General features: G+C 36.3%; 1 protein-coding gene across 5 annotated transcripts in view; it reads left to right on the top strand.

The window, feature by feature from the left end:
• The window catches only part of LOC131440365 (probable serine/threonine-protein kinase ndrD), a 491,144-nt gene that overhangs the window by 204,653 nt on the left and 263,061 nt on the right, over nt 1–23,430 (top strand). Inside the window, exon 2 of one of the 5 annotated variants that reach the window (XM_058611619.1) lies at nt 23,057–23,147. The exons of the other annotated variants lie outside the window; for them this stretch is intronic. The gene's annotated coding sequence lies outside the window, so the exon portion shown is untranslated. The remainder of the gene's footprint in view (nt 1–23,056; nt 23,148–23,430) is intronic. 5 annotated transcript variants of the gene reach the window in all.

Genomic DNA, 23,430 nt, shown 5'->3' with positions numbered 1-23,430 from the left:
GACTTTAATCGACAATTATTTTATTGTGATATTGTTTCTTAAAACCGGTACGAAGTTATAGTGATCAAGTAATCTTCTAAATTACATGGCGGCTTTACTAATGAGGTGGCTATTGGTATAATAACCTTGCAATTTCATTGTATTCATGTTTGAAAACTTTCCGTATGAACCTTTTTGACAGCTCACTTACAACCACTCATTTCATTCGCCATTATGAAATTAGTTTGTTGCCATCACAAAACACCTACCTTCAAGCAGTTTTAAGTACGATTCAGACGACCAGTCAACTTTCGTCAACGTTAACGGGACGTCGCCGGTAGTTTAGATTAGTTTAAGGTTTTCATTATTGAAATTTATACACGTTCTGGGCGTACAAACGTTCCGTGAGGTTAAAATAGTGTGTTAATACAGAGGGGTCTCGTATAACACGGTTCACCGGGGGCGTGAAAAGCGAATCCGCGATAAACGGGACCCAGAACATATGGGATTTCGACTGATTGAGGCTGTGAACGATTATCTCGTTTCGGTTGATAGATCAGAATCTTCGGCAAACTTGTTGTATATACTTAAAACCAACAATTTAGTGTAGTTTGACAGATAATTAGTTGAGAACTGCTCCGCCTGGGGCTCTTTGAAAAGAGCATAAAATAGTTTACAATAGAAAAATAGTTTGAACATGAAATATCGCAAATATTTTAGCATCTGGAATCTTTAAGAAACTTTTCGAGAGACTCAAAGTCTCACTCATCATCAGGTAACAAATCTCTTCATCTTTTATGTCTACGAATTACGATAGCAATAGTAATCAGTTTACGATAGCTCCTATAACTGAGCCAACCACTAAAGAACTAGAAAAGCAGTTTAAAAATAATTGGGGACAATGAATAAATAGACGATACTATCAGAAAATGCTAGTTAAATTTTCAGGAATGGATGAGCTTGAATATAACGAGAGTGAATGTCTAAATTCAGTTTTTTTAACAAGTTAGGATAATCAACTCGAGGCGAACGGATAAACAGTTCAAATCGATAAATTTATAACACTTCTGATGGCTGAAGAAATTTCAGGGATCCCTCCAAAGGAGACTACAAAGAGTAAACCGGAGAAGTTTATTTTGAATAGCTTCGAAGCGTTGGATGTCGAGTTAACAATATGGAGCCCGAACGACAGCACCATTTTCAAGAATTGCGCGAATCAGTTTACAATATATAGCTCCTAAATCCTTATCACCCATTTAAGATATGACGTAATCTACGTTGTATTGAGCACTAACGCATATGCTATGTGAAAAGGACAAATTTTATACTAAAACACTCTCAATTATGTAGTTAAAGATCTTGCGAACAATTTTCGTGTAAACGAAACGAGTATTCTGATAGATACTGAAAACATTACGGTACACAAGCTCCACCTTGTAGAGTGATTAGTTTTAAATACATTTATGTTTTGCGCATTAATTCATGTTTTGCACAGAAACTACTGGTTCAGGACCACCACCTTTCCAAATAATCAAAATCCTTACGCATAATCCAACGTATACCATGCTTTTTTCAATGCGGTTCTGGTGAGACAGTTATCAACTAATTTAAATTAAAATATCACTTTTAGTTTCCACAAACACACAAAAACTTTCCGAAGACAGTACGGTTCTATACTATATTCAATTTATAAGAGTTTTCAAGAAATATTGATGAATTGGAGGTCGCTATAGAATAAAATTTAAAAAACAAACCATACGCATCAGTAGTTATGTACTTATCATTACATCTAGCAATACCAATAATCAAAAATTTAGCATAAATTTCGAGTTTCACTCTCTCAAGTTCCTCAGATTTCAGATGTCGATAGCTTATTCTTGTAAATACTCGAGTAGCTTTCTAACGCCTACTAGGAAAACAGTTTTCGATTTGTCTATCCTCCACCAATTTATTGAAAAACTAATCAATAACATCACTCTCGTAAACAATTCTAATTTTCAGTTACTGGAGACTACCTTGTAGAAACACTACGAACTGGTTGAGTTGGCATCACTGGGAGTGCGATGCGCTGTCCTGGTGCTGCTGTAAGAAAAATATAATTTCAATGTGTTGTTTGATACACATAGTTAAAAATTTGGTTGAAACAGTTATTTTTAGTGATAGTGCAGGTGTGGCAAGTGTGTGTTTAGTAGCGAGAGTACTACTTTCTTGAATAATGTTGATCCGCGAAACTAAAGATGCTCAAGCGGCGAAAACTGAGAATTTACCGCCCCAAAATTCAACGATGTTAACCTGTTAACCGATCGAAGCGCCGTCTGCATGTCATTGTCGGTGTTGTCGGATTTCTATGGAATGTGTGAAAGTTTACAAGTCGATCGTGTCATTCAGACTGAAGGTCTAGGGTTGGTCTGCAGCGAACCCATTCACGAGTGTGGCGTTGCTGACAGCAAGGCGAGCAGGAGAAAAGGAATACTGGTGAGATCGTTCCTTGGAGATATTTTATTTTTTTCCTATTATATTTCTCCTGAGTATCGAAAATCAGTTTTTGTTGAGATCATATTGTTTACCAAAACATATCCGGATCTCTTTCCCTCCCTACTAACAAATCTCCTATCCCGTGACACTCGTGGCGATACAGTGGTACCCGCGGTCTCTAGAAACAACGAGTATCGGACTTACATTCCTTCCTTTCCCTCTGTAACACAGCCTTTGCTAGTAGCCAGCGTCGTTATTGATCATTTAATAAAAAGTTAGGAGTAAGTGGGTATGTACAGTGAAAATGAATTGCTTCTCCCAAGCTTAATTTTCTTGGTTCATTGTTCCTTTTTACTCATTCGGTCAATTACGAAGTGCAATCTATTTCAGCTCAGCTCAGCTCAGCTCACTACCTTGTAGAAACAATACGAACTGTTTAGTCGATCATTTTATAGAAATTGAAACCCTGAAACAACTTCTCAAGGAAACCATCTGAATGAGTCAACATGAATTTTCATCCTTGAATTGCACACTAGCGCAATTAATTAGAGAATTTTTAGATATTGTTTAAACTATTTGATTTGTTTTGAGCTCCAGAGCATTCTTTTCGAAAACACCAACATTCTATATCAACAGGGTCTAGAGATAACACATTATCAATTTTCTATTGTGAAATTGTTAACCCACTAGCGCCATTCGGTGGATATTATTGCACACTGAGCTTGTTTTCACAGTGCAGATATAGCATTCATTTTACTTTCCGTTTATTTATAGAAACTATGCCAGAAATTCCATTTGGAATTTCTCACATAAACTATCCAGAAAGATCAGTTGAAACCTTTCTTCCTTGGCAAAATACTACATTGGACTTTTTTGTAAATCGTTTTCAATTGATACAGTATAGAAGTCTTAAAATTTTCATTGATAATAACAAACGATGCTCTTGTCAACAAGAAATAATTTTCCATCACTCTCTGTTATTCATGCTATTGGTCATAACGATTTAAGTGCCCTTTTTTTAATTTCTGAGAATTATGTGTATGAATAATTGAAATTGAATAACTTTTATTTGATACACTTGATAGAGGCCATACACGGTGTTATTTTACCACCCACTGTTTTTTTACCAAATGACTATTACACACTCACGCGCGTGCGTGCGTGTGTCCAGTATGTGTTAAGTTTCTGTTTCTGTTTATTCAGTTTAGTATTGTATTTCACGAAAGGCACCTACAATTGGGGGATCATATTCACAACTGAGATTCAACTAACTACTCTAACTGAAAGTTAGTGAATTGAGATAAGTTTTGGAAATTTGTATCAAGTCAAAATAATGTTATTGTTTTCATTTCATCTAAAATACGTAATATCGTCCACGCTATAATTCACAGGCGTATGTCGAATCCAAAGCCTTCCAACTGATGGAATAATTTGGAATTTTGCTGAACATTTCTGTATCCATTTAGATGCAGCTTCAACTCTTAAAAACAGCGAAAGGCAAAACCACAAGCCAGGCGGAACCATGTGATGGTGGTGAGGATGAACTTCCCCTAGGTTCCATCATTTTTCACAGAAAAGTTGGTGGGACCGGAACGAGTCGGGTTTCGTAATCGGCAGTGATGCGAGAAGAGGGCAGTTTGCGGTAAGTGGGAAAATTGTTTAATGAGAGGCTTCTCCTCCTTTCGGCATCCTTCAATGGAAAACGAGATAAGCAAATTTGGATTTTTGGTGGGTTGACAAGCGAATTTCGTTCGTATTTGTCGATAGGCAAAACCCGAAACTCCGGAATAGCAATAGTCGGCAGAGGAACAAACTTTTTCCTCGTCTCTGTGTTTGTTCTACAAACAAGCTGACTTGTTCAGAGCCGAAAAAAAAAACTGGATGATTTGACAAACTTTGGCGAGTTGACTTGTTAAACAGTAATTAACCTAGGCGGAATGGATTCATTTACTTTAGCAATTTTTTTCTGTTTTAGATTTCAAAACTGGAATGATAAGTCGACGACGCTAAATTAATATTAATGAATTGGTGGATACACTAGTGTAATCATACTACGGGTATTAGTTTTAATTAAGTTCACTTTGCATGTTCATCTGAAGCCATCCGCAGTTCTTATGGATGCTGATAAAAAATTGCCTGCCTGAATAACAAAATTTCTCGATATATGAATAGAATATTCCTCGTTATAGTTCCGTTTAGTTCTCTTCGTGCTTCGTCTTTGAGCCGTCGGTGCATAACAATTTATATGCAACAGTTATGCCACCTAGCAGTTCAAAATAATCCGATAAGTAGACGTCAAGTTTATGCTATTTGTAAAGCACTTTTTGTGCTACGTTTTTCCTGTAGCACCGAAATGCAGTTTATTATTTACTGTCTTCATAATAGAATGAAACGGAAGATTTTTCCAGAATTTTGTTTTTCATTTCAATAAATTCATACCTTCTTTTCTTCTCCGTTAACTTCCGCAACGAACAGGCGTAACAAATAATATCTAACCATGTGTTTACCAGAGTTTCACACCGACGGAACCGACCGTCCCAAAGTTTTGGGATGACATGCCGACACACCTGCGGTGAAATTGCAAACGAATAACGTTTACCTGAAAACACGAACCGAGCCACGTCGGATGGGAACGAAGCTACGGTTAGTTAAGATTCCCCGTGAAGCTGGTTTCGACCTTGTGGTAAACATGGAGAACGGTACGGCACTCGTTACGTCTTTGATATCGCGAATTTCCCTGTAGAGTACGTCGCGAACGTAATTTATCCAAATCATATTACGCAACATCGTCGCCCGCCACCACACTGATGAGAGTCGTCGGTGTCGTAAGAAACTTCAAATGTAATTAAATTTGCTAGCTAGAACGAACACACCTTTCGGTCTCCGCCGGTTGGGTTGCTTCAAATCATCTTTAAACCAATTCACAATTATTTCAATAACGAACGATGATTCTGGTAGGCGAAACACAACCACATGCCGGATATTTATCGATGATTCTTAGTCACAATATTTACCTTAAATGGGAGTTTGCAAGAGCACTTTGAATTTAACCACTGGAGTTGGAAAAACTTATTGAAATTGAGTTCAAAAACAAACTTTTACCGCGTTTCAAGACTGAAAAGAAACGTGATTAATCCACCTAGCAGTGAGATGATACCTTTTTTTATCAATCCGCATGTGTTTTTTGCATGAATATTTTTCGGTGTTCAAGTTTTCATTATATTATTTTAATGACCGTCGTTTTAAGCGACAATTTGAGATTGTAATCACTCATTACTCTGTAATGTCGAAACTGCAAATACAATCGAATTTAAATCTAGAAGTGTGATAATCGATTAAACATGCCATGATATGTAAGTTCCACTTTAGAGTTTACGGTAATTTAAGGTACTTCCAGAGCCGGTATTCAGGAACCAGCATAACCCAAACCGATTTGTATGGCCATATGACGAATAAATTACAGTTTGGAGTACAACTTTGAAGCTTAATTGGATAAAATTCATTATTTTTGTATGTAAAGGGTGATTTTTTAAGAGCTTGAGAACTTTTTTAAACAATAAAACGCATAAAATTTGCAAAATCTCATCGGTTCTTTATTTTAAACGTTAGATTGGTACATGACATTTACTTTTTGAAGATAATTTCATTTAAATGTTGACCGCGGCTGCGTCTTAGGTGGTCCATTCGGAAAGTCCAATTTTGGGCAACTTTTTCGAGCATTTCGGCCGGAATAGCCCGAATTTCTTCGGAAATGTTGTCTTCCAAAGCTGGAATAGTTACTGGCTTATTTCTGTAGACTTTAGACTTGACGTAGCCCCACAAAAAATAGTCTAAAGGCGTCAAATCGCATGATCTTGGTGGCCAACTTACCGGTCCATTTCTTGAGATGAATTGTTCTCCGAAGTTTTCCCTCAAAATGGCCATAGAATCGCGAGCTGTGTGGCATGTAGCGCCATCTTGTTGAAACCACATGTCAACCAAGTTCAGTTCTTCCATTTTTGGCAACAAAAAGTTTGTTAGCATCGAACGATAGCGATCGCCATTCACTGTAACGTTGCGTCCAACAGCATCTTTGAAAAAACACGGTCCAATGATTCCACCAGCGTACAAACCACACCAAACAGTGCATTTTTCGGGATGCATGGGCAGTTCTTGAACGGCTTCTGGTTGCTCTTCACTCCAAATGCGGCAATTTTGCTTATTTACGTAGCCATTCAACCAGAAATGAGCCTCATCGCTGAACAAAATTTGTCGATAAAAAAGCGGATTTTCCGAATGGACCACCTAAGACGCAGCCGCGGTCAACATTTAAATGAAATTATCTTCAAAAAGTAAATGTCATGTACCAATCTAACGTTTAAAATAAAGAACCGATGAGATTTTGCAAATTTTATGCGTTTTATTGTTTAAAAAAGTTCTCAAGCTCTTAAAAAATCACCCTTTATGTATAAAACTAATTAATTTTGTATATAAGTTTAATTCAATTTGAATTTTTGTTTCTGAAATTTGATTAGGCTTTTTTGAGAAAACGATTGAGCTTTGAGAAACGATTTTATACTGGAACCGGAATTCTAAAATCGGTATGGCCGAAGTCAGATAAATTCACCTGAATAGCTGTATAGTTAACATTTGTTTCAAAATATTTGAAAATCAGTGAAGACATCTTTGAGAAATCATGGCACGAATTAAATTTTTAGGTGCCTTCTGAATCGACAACTGAATACCACTAAAACTGAAAAAAGTTAATTTTTTTTATCGACTATCCAAATCTGCTAACCCGATAAACCTGATTAATTTATGTGGAATAGACATTTTTATACTAATCACCCTGTATCCCCGAAACCGGAAGTTGGATCTGACTGAAGAGCAAGATGTTTTAAAGAATCTTCAAACTTTTCATTTGCATCTTAGATGATTCTTAGATTTCATTTGAATCTTAGATCGGTTCAGCCATCTACGAGAAGAATGAGTTACACAATTTTGATTTCGTTTCACATATCATCCTGTAGTTCCGGAACCAGAGGTCGGAACCAAACATAATTCAGGAACTTTGTTTGGAGCATACGAATTTTCGTATGAATCTGAATTTGTAGAAAAGAAATTTTCAGAGAAAATTGAGTGAAATTATTTGTCACACACGCATTTGCTGATCTCGACGAACTGATTCGAATGGTATATGGATGTTATGTTCTTCCAGCATTTATTGCTGTAAGTAGTTTAAAACAATATAATTAAAAAAAAATCTGCCATCATTTTGTTTATATATGTCATATTCGAACGATTATGTTGCCAATAACGAGCCGTGCTAAAATCGGTCCGAAAAAGGATGCAGTACACAGTCTTTTTGGTACTTAGAAACAATTGAATGTAACAGAATAAAAAATCGTGTTTTCCGTTGCTCCCAAGCATTTCTTTGTCATACAGCGCTCAAAACTACTACTGCTGGAATAGGGGGACAAGTCGTTTACACAAAAATTTCGATATCTCCGTTAAAAATGGACGGATTTTAACAATCTATGGCTTGTTGGATAGCTATTACCGTGCGGAATCTAAGTCTGAAAACATATTCTGTTTTCAAGGTCGATTGTGACAGATACTGTCAAAAAACTGAAAATTTTGACATACAATTTCGGATAACTCAAAAAGTAAACATCCGATCTCAAAACCATTCAATAGCGTTTTGGGTGACGGGGAGATTTTCATTTGCGACTAGTTTGATCAAAATCGGTCAAGCCATCTCTGAGATCTCGACCTCTTAGTTGACAACACACATACAGACACACACACACACACACACACACACACACACACACACACATACACACACACGGACATTTGCTCAGTTCGTCGAGCTGAATCGATTGGTATATGTCATTCGGCCCTCCCGGCCTCGGAAAAATTTTCGAAAGAAATTCTATACCTATTTTTTATATATATAAAAAAAACGTGATTAATCCACCTAGCAGTGAGATGATACCTTTTTTTATCAATACGCATGTGTTTTTGCATGGATATTCTTAGGTGTTTTAGTTCTCATGACATTATTTTAATTATCGTCGTTTTAAACGGCAAATTGAGATTTTGATCACTCATTACCCTGTAATGCCGAAACTGCAAAACATATCGAATTTCAATCTTAGCGTGTGACAATCGATTGAACATTCCATGAGATGTCGAAGTAAGTTCCACTTTAGAGTTTTTCGTCATTATTTATGGTACTTCCAGAGCCGGTATTCAGGAATTAGCATAGCCCAAAATGATTCGAATGGCCATACATTATTACGCCAAACAATTTACACGAAATTTATAAACTCATCATCTGTAATTCCAGAATCGGATAAAATTCACTAATTTTGTATGGGACCTTAAGTCCTGTAATATTTGTTTTTGAAGTTCGATTTGGTCTTTTTTGAGAAAATGATTGAGCTTTGAGAATCGATTCGATACTGGAACCGGAATTCTAAAATCGGTGTAGCCGAAATCAGTTAAATTCACCTGAGGAGTGTGTAGACATCTTTGAGAAATTGTAGTGCGAATTAAAATTTGGGGATACATTCCGAATCCAAAAACGAATACCGCTCAAACTGAAATAAATTTATGTGGTAATCGACTATCCAAATCTGCAAACCCGATAAACCTGATTAATTTATGTGAAATGGACATTTTTATACTAATCACCCTGCATTTTCTAAAGCAGAAATCGGATCTGACTAAAAAGTAAGAGGTTTTATAGGATTTTAAGACCTCTCATTTGAATCATAGACGATTCTTAGATTTCATTTGAATCTTAGATCGGTTCAGCCATCTACGAGAAAAATTAATTGCATTATTTTAATTTCGTTTCACATATCATTCTGTGGTTCCGCAATTAGAAGTCGGATCCAAACATAATTCAGGTACCTTGTTTGGGAGTATACGACTTTTCATATGAATCTGAGTTTGTAGAAAACGGTTTAACCATCTCCGAGAAAATTGAGTGAAATTATTTGTCACACACGCATTTGCTGATCTCGACGAACTGAGTCGTATGGTATATGGAAGTCATGTTCTGCCAGCATTTATAAATTTAAAATAGTTTAAATCAAAATAATTATGGAATTACTTCCAACTCGATAATGCTGGTATCATCTGGTTTACATATGCCATATTCGAAAGATTATGTTGCCAAAAATGAACCGTGCTAAAATTGGTCCGAGGCAAATTGTCATAAAAAAGGATGCTGTACATAGTCTTTTTGGTACTTAGAAATAATTATATGTAACAGTATAAAAAATCGTGTTTCATGTTGCTCCCAAGCATTGCTTTTTCATACAGCGCTCAAAATTCCTTCTACTGGAATAAGGCTTACACAAAAATATCGATATCTCCGTTAAAAATGGACTGATTTTAACAATCTATGGCTTGTTGGATAGGTATCACCGAGCGAAATCTAAGTCTGGAAACATATTCTGTTTTCAAGGTCAAATGTGACAGATACTGTCAAAAAACTGAAAATTTTGACATAAAACTTCGTATAACTCAAAAAGTAAACATCCGATCTCAAAACCATTCAATAGCGTTCTGGGTGACGGGGAGACCTTTCATTTGCGACTAGTTTGATCAAAATCGGTCCAGCCATCTCTGAGATCTCGACCTCTTAGTTGACAACACACATACAGACACACACACATACACACACACACAGACATTTGCTCAGTTCGTCGAGCTGAATCGATTGGTATATGACATTCGGCCCTTCGGGCCTCGGAAAATTTTTCGAAAGTTTGAGCGAATTCTATACCTATTTTTTATATATATAAAAAAAGGTAAAAAGGTAAAAAAAAAGTAAAAACAAATACATCGATTGACACAATCTGTAGAATGGTAGATTATAGCCGTAGTCAGTGCGAGCGAATAGAAATTTCAGGAATTGATGAAATCGTTGATAAAGAGAATGGATAGATTATAGATTCAGTTTCCGTAGCAATTCAGGGTAATAAATTCCATGTTGTAACTGATCTGCCACGAAGATGGCGCCCGATAGATTTCGGCGAACGGATGGCGAGTTCGATAAGTTTTTTTTAAGATTTGAAATTGTTGTATTTTATTCTTTGTCACAAAAATTTAGACTTCTTTGTTACAAAAACTTTGAATAGCTGATGTTTGTGTTCATGTACAATAATATAGAGCCATTGAGCAATTGGCACATTGTCGCGAAGCTGATTTACCGGTATAGACACCTGCCAATGAAAAACCGAACCAAGAAAATATCGGAAGTAGTGATTTGCAACATTTTTATCGTTTATTCAATAGTACAAATAGATAATAGCAATAAAAGTACACTCGGAGTAGAAGGTAATCGATTTCAAAGTGATTACTACTACTCTTTTAGTGTAAACTGCGATTAAATATGGAAAATCTTCAGGAATGTGTGAAATTGGGTAAGGTTAGGTTTTTTCGGATCAAAATTTTTTTAACAGAAACCAGTGTAATGTTGATTTCTCGAGTACTAGAATGTATAACGATCGAAAACTATTCATTTTGGATACTTTATTTGTTATTTCCAGGCATTTGAAAAATGGTATCAAACCAAGTTTAATGCTCTTTTCTGAATACGGTAGATTTCCCACAATGAACTAAGATCAACATTACAACCTCAGAGTAAAAACTATTTCTTCAACTTCTACTATGATTTTTCAAATGAATTTGCCCGTTTTCATAAGAAATCGTTGAAAAGGTGGAGTAATTAAATGCGGAAATAGTTACTAACAAAGTAATTTTTCCTTAAACAAATCTACGGAATGGGTGAAACTTTTGCATTCATTCAACTTTTGCATAAAAAGTAGACCTTCAATTTCTTCAATACTAAACTATATTTAGATATTGATGCTAAGTGAGGTTATGTCATACATTTTCGTAGTCGAAATTAAAGGTTTAAACAACTACTGGTTGGAATAAACGGCCAGACCAATTATTTCAGAGCGGTGTCAACAAGTAAAGTCAATATTATCAATCTGTAGGTCGTTCTGAAAGCATAAACCTTAGATTTCTTCTCAAGCGGAATATTGGTTGCAGTTTTAATTGATAGAAATTAATGTTTTTTCCCTAATTACAACAGAATAATTTTGGATTATTCTAATTTCATTAAAAAAAATCACTGAAGAATAAACATTCCTATGTCAAAATGACAGCTTCATTCGAAAACATTATCGTTTGTACAACAGCACCATCTACATGTCGAACTGTCGTTAGAAGGCAAATCAGCACCAGATTTGCAAATTGTCAATCATGTCAGTCATGTCATGTCAGTTCCTTGACAAACTGACTAAAATCATCGGTCAACACGCTCGTTCAATGTTACTCTAAAGTGAGTACAATTTCACTTACTTTCGTTAAAAGTGGAACTACTCTATAGTGAGTAAGGCTTGTTTACTCACTTTTGAGTAAAAATGGCATTTGTCAAATTCTGAGTAACATTTACTCAGTGCTACAAATGGGAAAATTAGCTCGAGTGAGTAAATATTAATCAATATCATTCGAATTGAATAAGAAATTCTTTGCTTTAAACAAACACTAACTTACTTCTATCCAACGAATGAAGAAAGCCACTACCTGTTCATCGGTCATTGGAAAGGATCCGTTTGCCTTCCTACACTCAAATAAAAATTCACGTTCGATTTACTTGAAAAACCACGTAAAATGGTTTCAAATGTCAAATTGAATATTTTACGTGACGAAAATGAATGTTATACGAACATCCCCTAAATTGAATAGAGTCATCACATAAGGTTTACGTGAATTGAACAAACGTCAAACAATCTACGTGAATTTCCAGTGTGAAAAACTCGATTTTGAAAATGGCGAACAGGGCTAAAGTGTAAGTAGTGTAAATATTTGCGAAAAATGTTAATTAGTTACAGTTTTTGACTACATCGTCCGGCCCATTCCAGTATAAAAGTTTCCATGTGTTCAACTGGGCCGAGTGCCTGGGTGAGTCCGGAAGTTTGCCCGCTCCTGCCGAAACAGGGCGTTGGTCCACCGAAAAACGAGTTCGAAATCGGTATGAAGCTAGAGATAGTGGAACCATGTAATGCGACTTTAACCTGCATCGGTTGTGTTGTGGGAGTTCTCGACTCTCGACTGCGGCTTCGGTTGGATGGCAGTGACAACAAAAACGTTTTTTGGAGGGTTGTCGATTTGAAATACCACGACGTTGTTAGGTTCTTTTTAAGCTATTGAAACTATATGCTAATTTCTTAAATAAATGTTTTATTTTTCATGGTATTTTTCATTTCATAGATTTATATAAACATCTGAAATCTCCCTTTTGACTTCAACCAATATATAAAATAGTAATTCTCTGGTATCTAAATTTGATATGAACTGATAAGTAAATGGGATATGAACATTCTACCTATGAAACACGTAACTTTTACTAGATTATGCATTAAACAGTTTTTAAATGCCAGTCCATTAAAATCTACGTGAAAAGTAGGGTGGAAAATATTCACATAACTTTACACGTAACTATAACATGATTATTATTTTGAGTGTACGTTGCCCACGTACTGCCATTTTGTACAGCATTCGTAGAAATGCTCTGATGTATTTTATACAGATAAAAATAAGTGAAATACTTGCTATAAGACTGAACACTTTCTTACCGTCTTCAACCTGCGCGAATTGCTTTGAGGTGTATAGTAAGCATTTCAATAATGTGCCCTTGTAATCTGGATCCGCCTCCGACAAAGGGAAAAGTAAATTTTCAAACAACATTTTCAAAGCACTGTGAGTAAAACTTGTTGTCAATTTAAAACTGAGTAGAAGTTACTCAGTCTTCTAAATCAATATTACTCACTTTTTGACATTTGAATTAAATAAGCAAAAGTGAGTACAAGTTACTCACTTGAGAGTAACATTGAATGAGCGTGAAAGTGTCTGTCAAATTAGATATTCGATAGTTCTATGACAGCGATGTCAGATCTACGGAAATCTCCGTAGATCTTCGAATTCGAACATTTTCTACGGATCTACCGATCCGTAGACAAAATCTACGGAAGAAGGATTTTTGTACGGAGATCTACGGAAACTAGTTTTTTCTGGCGAACAAAAAAAAAGTTTCCGAGAAAAATGCCAATCTACGGAAACGACACTACTGCTATCTGGCATCGCTGTTCTATGACCAAGTAGAAGTCACGCGTTTTTTTTATAACGGCCAATAAGCCATCCATCAACATTCACTTTGAAGAGTAATTTTGAATGACTCGCCACTCGCAGAGAGTAAGTCATAATAGTAAATGGCAGGAAAAAGTTTTCTCTTTCGTCTGGTCTTAAATTTATTACTCTATCTTTCATAGCTCGCTTGCAATTTCTTTCGTGAGTGGAAGTTGACAGGTTGCTTATTGGCCGTTCTAAAAAAAACGCGTGAAGTATACTCAGTCAAAGACATACCACTTTTTTGTTTTCTCTCTCATTCTCCCCTGTGGAAGTAAAAAAAATCATGTTTTTACTCTGAGGTGGTAATGTTGATCTTAGTTCATTGTGCGAAATATACCGTTTATTCAGAATAGAGCATTAAACTTGGTTTGATACCATTTTTCAAATGCCTGGAAATAACAAATAAAGTATCCAAAATAAATAGTACTCGATCGCTATACATTCTTGTACTCGAGAAATCAACATTACCCTGGTTTATGTATAAAAAAAATGTTGATCCGAATAAACCTAACCTTACTCAATTTCACACATTTCTGAAGAATTTCCATGTTTAATCGTAGTTTACACTGAAAAAAGTAGTAGTAATCTTTTTGAAATCGATTTCTACTACTCCGAGTGTACTTTTATTGCTGATATCTTTTGTACTATTGAATAAATCACTACTGTCGATATGAAAATTTCCGAAAGAATCCTCCTTTTCTTGGTTCCACTTTTCATTGGCAGGTGTCGCTACCGGTAAATCAGCTTTGCGACAATGTGCCAATAGTGACATTTAGCAGCTCTGGTCCTAATACAGGTTTTTATTATAGAAATGTGGACGCGTCTTTTCTCAAATTACTTAGATGTGCAAATAATGCTAAGCGTTCCGATGCTCCGTGGTGGGGAATTGTATTAATCGCATTGCTTTTTCGGTTGATCAATCCATTTAGGTTTAATTGACTTGGGCTGGATTAGTAACAAGAGAAAAGAAAATATTTCGCACCGTGGTCTTCAGCGAAGTGAAGTTTTTTTTTCTCACAAAATAATAGAAATCTTCCGTGCCAACAACGTAGAGCATTTATAAGCCTCAGATGAGTGCCAAATATTGATTTCTTTTTTCCTTCAAATCGCCAATCTATTCGATAGCCTCTCTCTACCGGACCAAACTCTATCACTGTCCAAATCCGATTAGGTAAGCTGGAGATTTTGGTACAGTTAATGTTTACCAAATTGAATTCCGTAAAACTGGCCCGGAGCTACGATGTACGGTTATTTTGTCCGGATTTAGGAGTGGTGTACAATACGGAGGAACCAATCTTACAGAAGATATGAGAAGATGAGAATCGTTTCTTGTACCGAACGGCAGCCGATTGAAACAAAGCTTATTTTCTTCTGCAGATTGATTTTGTGATCTAGCTACAATTTTTTCTTTACTGAATATTGCAAGAACTTTTTAAGATTCTTGTATAGTACAGCATTTTCAATTTCGTAGAGAAAGCAGTTCACACATATTAAGACTTCCTGTACGAATATGTTTATAAATTCTACTGACAGAAGCCTTGTTTGAATAAAATCAATAACAAGCGATGTTAACATCCGTCATCTAACAGATCGGCTTCTATGAGAGGGCGCCACTAGAAATAAATCCATACCATTTTCAGTTAGTACCAACCTTCAAAAGATACGTGTATAAATTTGACAGCTGTCTGATTATTAGTTTGTGAGATATTGCATTTTGAGTGAAGCTACTTTTGTTATTGTGAAAAAAAATGGAAAAAAAGGAATTTCGTGTGTTGATGAAACACTACTTTTTGATGAAAAAGGTGCCGCCGATACAAAAAATGGCTTGATGAGTGTTATCCAGACTCTGCACCGGGCGAAGCAACAATTCGTAAGTGGTTTGCAAAATTTCGTACTGGTCATATGAGCACCGCAGACGATGAACGCAGTGGACATCCAAAAGAGGCTGTTACCGATGAAAACGTGAAAAAAATCCACAAAATGATTTTCAATGACCGTAAAGTGAAGTTGATCGAGATAGCTGACACTCTAAAGATATCAAAGGAACGTGTTGGACATATTATTCACGAATATTTGGATATGAGAAAGCTTTGTGCAAAATGGGTGCCGCGTGAGCTCACAATCGATCAAAAACAACAACGAATTGATGATTCTGAGCAGTGTTTGGAGCTGTTATATCGAAATAAAACCGATTTTTTCGTCGATATATAACAATGGACGAAACATGGCTCCATCACTTCACTCCGGAGTCCAATCGACAGTCAGCTGAGTGGACCGCACGCGATGAACCGAACCCAAAGCGTGGAAAGACTCAACAATCGGCCGGTAAGGTTATGGCGTCTGTATTTTGGGATTCGCATGGTATAATTTCCATCGACTACCTTGAAAAGGGAAAAACCATCAACAGTGACTATTATATAGCGTTATTAGAGCGTTTGAAGGACGAAATTTCAAAAAACGGCCTCATTTGAAGAAGAAAAAAATTTTGTTTCATCAAGACAATGCACCGTGTCACAAGTCGATGAAAACCATGCTGAAATTGAACGAATTGGGCTTCGAATTGCTTGCTCATCCACCGTATTCTCCAGATTTGGCCCCCAGTGACTTTTTCCTGTTCTCAGACCTCAAGAGAATGCTCGCTGGTAAAAAATTTAGAAGCAATGAAGAGGTAATCGCTGAAAGTGAGGCCTATTTTGAGGCAAAGGACAAATCGTACTACAAAAATGGTATTGAAAAGTTGGAAGATCGCTATAATCGCTGTATCGCCTCTGATGGCAATTATGTTGAATAATAAAAATGAATTTTGGCAAAAAAATGTGTGTTTCTATTAAACGATACGAACTTTTCAGCCGAACTGTTATCATTAGCATTTATTTTCTTGAAAATCGATTCAGCGATCTCTGAGATATTTTTGAACCCATGAAACAGAGTTAACAGTTGTCCGGATTAATCAAATCTTCATAGTTCCTCATCTAAGTACATTGTTTAGATGCGGTGAATTGCGAAGTTGTGTGGTTTGCAGCGGTCAGGTGTTCAAGCGTACTAAAATATTAAAATATTCAAAGATTGATTTCGAATTAGGATAGAGACCTGTTGCAGCTAATAGGAAGGTTGAAGGGAAAGCATAATAGTAATTCCACTCGAAATTCTAACAGGTTGGCGTTTCGCTAATCTGCTGTCAAGGAAAGAGCTACCCTTTACCTAACCGCGGTCTGAACGGAAGGGAACTGTTGTCAAGACCCGTGATGTGAAGCTTTGCACGGATATATCGACCGGATACAGTTGCTGTATGATGAATGACGATACATAACCCAAAGCTGCCCTTCAACAAATGCCCATCATTTGCCCATCATTTACCAGGAGCATGACACGAACCTTTTCAAAACTGCGGAAGGATTTAATTTCAACTTATAGTTAAATTCGATTCTAAATAACATGAAATCATATTTGTTTATTGTAGCCTGATTTTTTTAAGTATGCTGGTGCTCGAGTGCAAATGACATCATCGAGGAGAATGTTCACTAGTTTCACAACTGATTTTTTGCCATGTGAACTTTACAGAATACAATTCAACACTCTTTACTTTAATTCTTCTAACTGAATCTCCATCTTTCAGTAGAGTATTGAAATAGTCAAAAAGAAACATTATGAATTGAAAAGGCTTTCGAAAAGTCAGTCTTGGTCAATGGTTCAGATATTTCGTCGTTGGTCTAACACACCGTTTGCCATAAGTTCAAACCCTGACTCGGAAACTGTTTTTAGACTCATCAACGCATTGACAGTTTGAATTAAACTACTTCCATTGAAAATAAGTAGTTCGAATCTAATTGCTAGGCAGGTATAAAGTTTACTTACAGAGAAGAGCCAAGTAGAGATCTCAATGTGTGTAATAAATCTAACCAAGTATTCGCCTAAAGAGCAGCCCAGCAATCGCTTATATTCTTTTGTGTTCGAGCTTGCTCACAATGGTAACTCAAACTCAATGATTTATTTTTAGAAAATCTCTTGAAATCTCTTCACGAGTGGTAATGAAATGAGCCATTTCTGATCATGATTTCCCCGACACTGTTTAGGTCACAATGAAAATTCTATAACAATGAAAACCACAGAAACTCACATCAGAAATGCAGGTCCCCGGAATCTGGCTCTGCCGGAAGTAGTGTTCAAGAATCTCCAAAACGGAACTCGACGGCTTAACCGAATCTGGATTCAAATAAATGGTCTTACGGTTCTTTACAAAGTTTCAGAATTTAGTCCAAATCTGACTTCGGTTATGGAATCACAGTGTGATGAGTGTTTGAAATGTCAAGCCATCGTATAGAGCGACGATTTACAAGAGCAAAAAATTCTTCTAAATTGAACTCCAAACTGCTCCAATGCATATGTCATGCTGTACCGATGCTGCAAAAAACTAAACAAAGTATTCCAATGTTGGCTCTGCACTACTACCTTGACCAAAAAGTTCCCGGAATTTATTCAGAAAATTAAAAATACAAGATTATTCATCAAAATAGAAATTATCCCCTTCAAAGTACTCCCCATCGACTGCAACACACTTATACCAGCGCTTGATCCAATCATCGAAACATTTGTTATATTTAGTTTTCGGAATGGGCATCAGAGCCATCTGCGTTTTTGCCATAATATCATCTAGGGTGCTGAAAAGCGTTCCACGGAGCGGTTTCTTGAGTCAACCGAATAGTCGCAGGGAGCCAAATCAGGTGAATTCGGTGGTTGCTGAATGGTATTCGTTTCGTTTGTAGCCAAATGTTCACGGATAATGATGACATTGTGTGACGTGCGTTTAACTGACAGACTCACGACCACTTCTGAAACGTTTGTGCCACTGATAACCGATTGTTTTCTTCAGAGTATCGTTGCCGAAAAAGTCCTCCAACATTTGCAATGTCGTCGCATCGTTGAATCCGTTTTAACGGCAAAATTTAATACAAACTCGTTTTTGAAAAATCAATTTCATTTTGAAAATTGCACAAAATCAAGGACACGCACAATCGCTGATGTACTCAATACAGCATAACTTTTACAGGTATCAAGCTGGAAATTTGATAGAATATGAATGACAGATGTGGCTATTTAAAAAAAAAATCTAATCGAGTGACTTAGGGGGCCACGTTATGGTGATTCCGGGGTCATTTTGATCAATGTAGAATTTCGAATTTTCTGATACCTTATGATAAAAAAAGAACCGGAATTTCCATTTTAAAATTCCCGCGCTTGACCAATCGGTAAACTTTTATTCTCTCAACGTTGGCAACACTTTTGTACACATTCTGTCAAATTTTTCTTTATACAAAGAAGTTGAAAAATTTTCGTGTGGCGATTTTTATAATGGATGAAAATTTAGAACAACGGCTCGTCTTCGAAGCGCCATTCGGTCGATTGTTGTGCGGTTTCGACGTCATATTCATAGATCCACACCTCATCACCAGTTATGATGCATTCGATGAATGTGGGGTCACTATCTGCGTTGGAAATCATCTCTTTGGCCACATCAACACGACGCTGTTTTTGAAAGAAATTCAGCTTTTTTGGCACCAGCCGAGAAGCGACGCGTTTCAAACCCAAAACATCAGTTAAAATGTGTTCAGCTGATCCATAAGAGATGCCCAACAACACAGCAATCTCTCTAATCGGTACAGAACGATTTTGCAACACGATTTGCTTCGCCGATTCAATGTTTTCTTCAGTAACAGATGCTGTTGGGCGGCCAGGGATCTCGTCATGATCCAAGCTTGTACGACCACCTTTGAAGCGTTTTTACCACTCGTATGCCTGTGTTTTTCCTAGACACGATTCACCAAAGGCCTTTTCTAACAACATTTTAAAATTTTAAAATGAAAATTCCGGTTCTTTCTTTATCATAAGGTTTGCTAGTATACGCCCAAACAAATTTCCTTGTTTTTTCAATAATACCACAGTAATATGGCTGAGAATACACACGATAAAGGTAGCATTACACCACTAGGTAGATTAAACAAGTTTTTTTTTGTATCCCAGCTTTGATCTTGTGGTTGAATACGATTCCATTATTATTAAATTCCCCCGAAAATATCAAATGTTGATTGGTCAAGACGTACGAATGGGAAAAGTTCAAAGCCCAGTTTTGGGTATTTCTTACTAGTTTGGTCCGACATTTCAAACAGTGAATTGATGTTTTCAACACTTAATACCCGGAACGTTCAGAAACGGAGGCCAAGTCCGTAGAAAATCCAACTGGAACCTATGAATCCACAAGACCTTTTTTGTAATCTATGTATGCGAAAATCGGTTCAGTCATCTCTGAGAAAACTTAAAGAGTTTCTTTATAGAATTTTCGATCATTATTTCCGGTAGTTAAGGTACTGGAATCCGAGGACCTGAACATCCGATCGATCATAAATGATCAAGATTTGTGAATCAGAGGTATTAACGGACGATTTTCAATAAATTAGCTCATCATGACAACTTTAGTTAAAAAAATAAAATCTGGAATTTACAGTTTTTCCACTTATCAATCTGTAAGTTCGAAAACGAAAGTTAAAAGAAAATAAATCAAAAATTATGAGAACGCAGGACATTTTGTACTTAATACCGATTTCGTTTATTGATCGGAGCAGCCCGAGAGCTGACCCAGAGACGCCCAAACATTTTTTGAGATGTTTGTTTTAGCTAGAGTGCCTATAATCAGAGTGATGACTTCTCATCCGTAATGTTGGCAACAATTTCAAACATTAAATCCGAAATGTTGGCAGTTTCGTTAGCTTTACAATGTAATTGACAGGTTGTTTGCTCGTTTGGAACTGGAAGCTGTCATTCCAAACGGACTGCTGTCATCACTCTGATTATAGTCACTCTAGTTTCAGCAACCTGGGGTCGCTCTAGATCGGACTCCAATCGCATAGTTTCGCTATGCAAATTTTCTCGGGTCGCACCACGACATCCATGCGAGCTTGTTTATTTTTTCTTTTTGCCTTTCTCATATAGAAAGGTTATGCAATCACTGCACTATGGTCCGAAACGGGAAATTAGCGTGACAAAAATATTTTCACTATTAAATATTAGTGTTTTGTACTTAGTGTCTTCACAAAAGTTGTTTGTAATCAAATGGCGCTTTTTTTGATGAAAAATGTTACTAGGGTGGTCCTCATTTAGATTGAAATCTGAAATCTAACTCTCTGAATTGAACTCAAAAATGATTTTGTTGTAAAATGAAGTTGTAGGAAATTTTATTTTGAGCAGCTTTGCTGAAAAAAGCACCTCTCTAGCTTTTAATTTGATCGAGTTACATAAATTTTCCCGTGGGGTGGCTCCTGAAAATTTACCTTTTTTGTTCTAACTTTTTTGTGAAACGTTCCACGGAAAAGTTGTCTTCTGAAGAGTTGTTGTACTAATCATTACGCATAATTTTGCTCAACCAAGCTTTTTCATATGAGCAACCAGTAAAAAGTTATGATTATTTTTTCATCAAAAACTAGTCAAGCTTCAAATATCAATATTCATTAGATGCCAGATCGATAAAAATGTATCCTATGCGGTTCCTGAAAGGTCATAATATAAGTAAAAATTTAAGAGAAAATTGGAAGGGTGTTATTTTTTTAACTTATTCAAATTAGTTTTAAAAATACCTTCAAAAAACTCAAAAACGTTGCATAACTCTTGAACGCCTTAACGTATTAACATACTTCCTTCGGAAAAAATGATAGTATCAAATTAGTTCTACAAGTGTTCCATACATTGTCCATTCGAGAAATGAGACACACAAAAACTACACTAAATGAGGACCACCCTAGTAACATTTTTCATTAAAAGGAGCTCCATTTGATTACAAACAACTTTTGTGAAGACACCAACTACAAAAAAAGGCGGGTGGGTAATGTCAGAGACATAACTGGATGTCGTGAATACGAAAACAATTGATATGTTCCTTAACATTTCCGAATATCAATTCTATGAATTATGCACGCATTCCCCTTTTTCACATTTTTCGCAAAAACAAAGAAAGCTTCACTTGATCTCGATTACTGTGAATTTCACACAGCGAAAAGTGCACAAATCTAAGCAAACTGTTCTTGATATGCAGTAAACTGAGGATATTTCCCTACGATTTGCAAACAACAAATCCTAATAGTTCTTTAGAAAACTTTAAAGCCAAAGCTGATCTTGTGCAATGATCTCCACCGTTGTTTTTTCCCAATGCTAATGACTGGCAGCTGTGACGTAATCGCTCTTGTCGAAAGCGTGCAGACGACACAAAACACATCTGCTCGCAGTGGCGATACAATCCAAACTGATTCAAGTTTTGTTGAGAGGCTTGTTTCTACCTGATTTCGTTTGTAGCTTTTTCACTAATGGGCGGTACTAACAGCTATAAAAATAGCCGCATACAGAATTTTATTGTCGATTATTTCATTTCGGATTTGCATAATTTATTGAAAGAAACTATCAATATGCTATAGGGATTCGTTTCTAGCATTCACAAGGACCAAATTGAGGAACTCACTGAGATATTCACCACTTTTCGGAACATTTTTCCCGGACGATTTGTTGTACAGCAGCAGATATTTTGTTCTCTTTCTTAGAACGCGTTCTGATTGGCTGGTGTTGACATGGAGCAAATGAGACAGGTTTTTCAATAGTGTACTATTGAAATACTTCAATGCTTTTGCTATACACGTTTAAATTGAAAAATTTCGATTCTATTGGTAGTTAGATTATATAAATCCTTTCACAGATCACTGAGCTATGAGCTTTAAAAATACGAGAAAGGCAAACGCGCCTTATGAATTATCCTCTTTGATACTCGTTTATACCAAACATTTCAGAAAAGTTTAATTTTGAATTATTTGAGACTATGTCACAAAACTGAAAATTTTATCATAAAATTGTGATTATATTTCCGATGGCATGTCGCAAGAATTATGTTGATTCATTAGATACAACAATAGATATTCACGATCAAAAACTTATCACTCTCTCAGAGGGTAAATTTTGAAAAGGCACCCCATAGTAAAGTAAGTCGTATTCACGACAAAACTAATATTTAATAGTGAAAATATTTTTGTCACGCTAATTTCCCGTTTCGGACCACTGTGCACTGTGAAAACCGACTTTTGAACCGAGGCCCGGAGGGCCGAGTGTCATATACCATTCGACTCAGTTCGTCAAGTACGCAAAATGTCTGTTTATGTATGTGTGTGTGTATGTGCGTATGTGTGTAAGTAACGTTTTTTTGCACTATTTTTTCTCGGAGATGGCTGAACCAATTTTCACAAACTTAGATTCAAATGAAAGGTCTCGTGGCCCCATACAAAACTCCTGAATATTATTTGGATCCGACTTCAGGTTCCGGAGTTTTAGCGTAAAATGTGCAAGAAAATGAAAATATGTTTTTTAACTTTTTTCATAGATGGCGCGACCGATTTTCACAAACTAAGGTTCAAATGAAAGGTCCTGTGGTCCCATACGTAATTCCTGAAATCCGGATCCGGAAATATAGGGTAAAGTATGAAAAAAAAATTATACCATCACTGAAAAGGACGAAAAACCATAAAAAGTTTTCTAAATCGACCTGAATTCTTCTCCAATTGATAGTTTTTATCAGATGACGGTCGAACAAACCGATTTCGGTTATTCTTTTAAGAATCGAATAAAATTATTTTCAAGAATACCACATTATTATATATGATAGTATGATTGATATGAGAAAAGGCATCATTACACCACTAGGTGGATTGAAACAGGTTTTTATGAGTTGTTTATTAGGGTGCGCACCATGTGTTT

Source organism: Malaya genurostris, chromosome 1, assembly GCF_030247185.1.
Source record: "Malaya genurostris strain Urasoe2022 chromosome 1, Malgen_1.1, whole genome shotgun sequence".
NCBI classification, from domain to species: Eukaryota; Metazoa; Arthropoda; class Insecta; order Diptera; family Culicidae; genus Malaya; species Malaya genurostris.
Note: the sequence above shows the minus strand (reverse complement) of the source record. Positions and strands in the feature narration are given on the sequence as shown.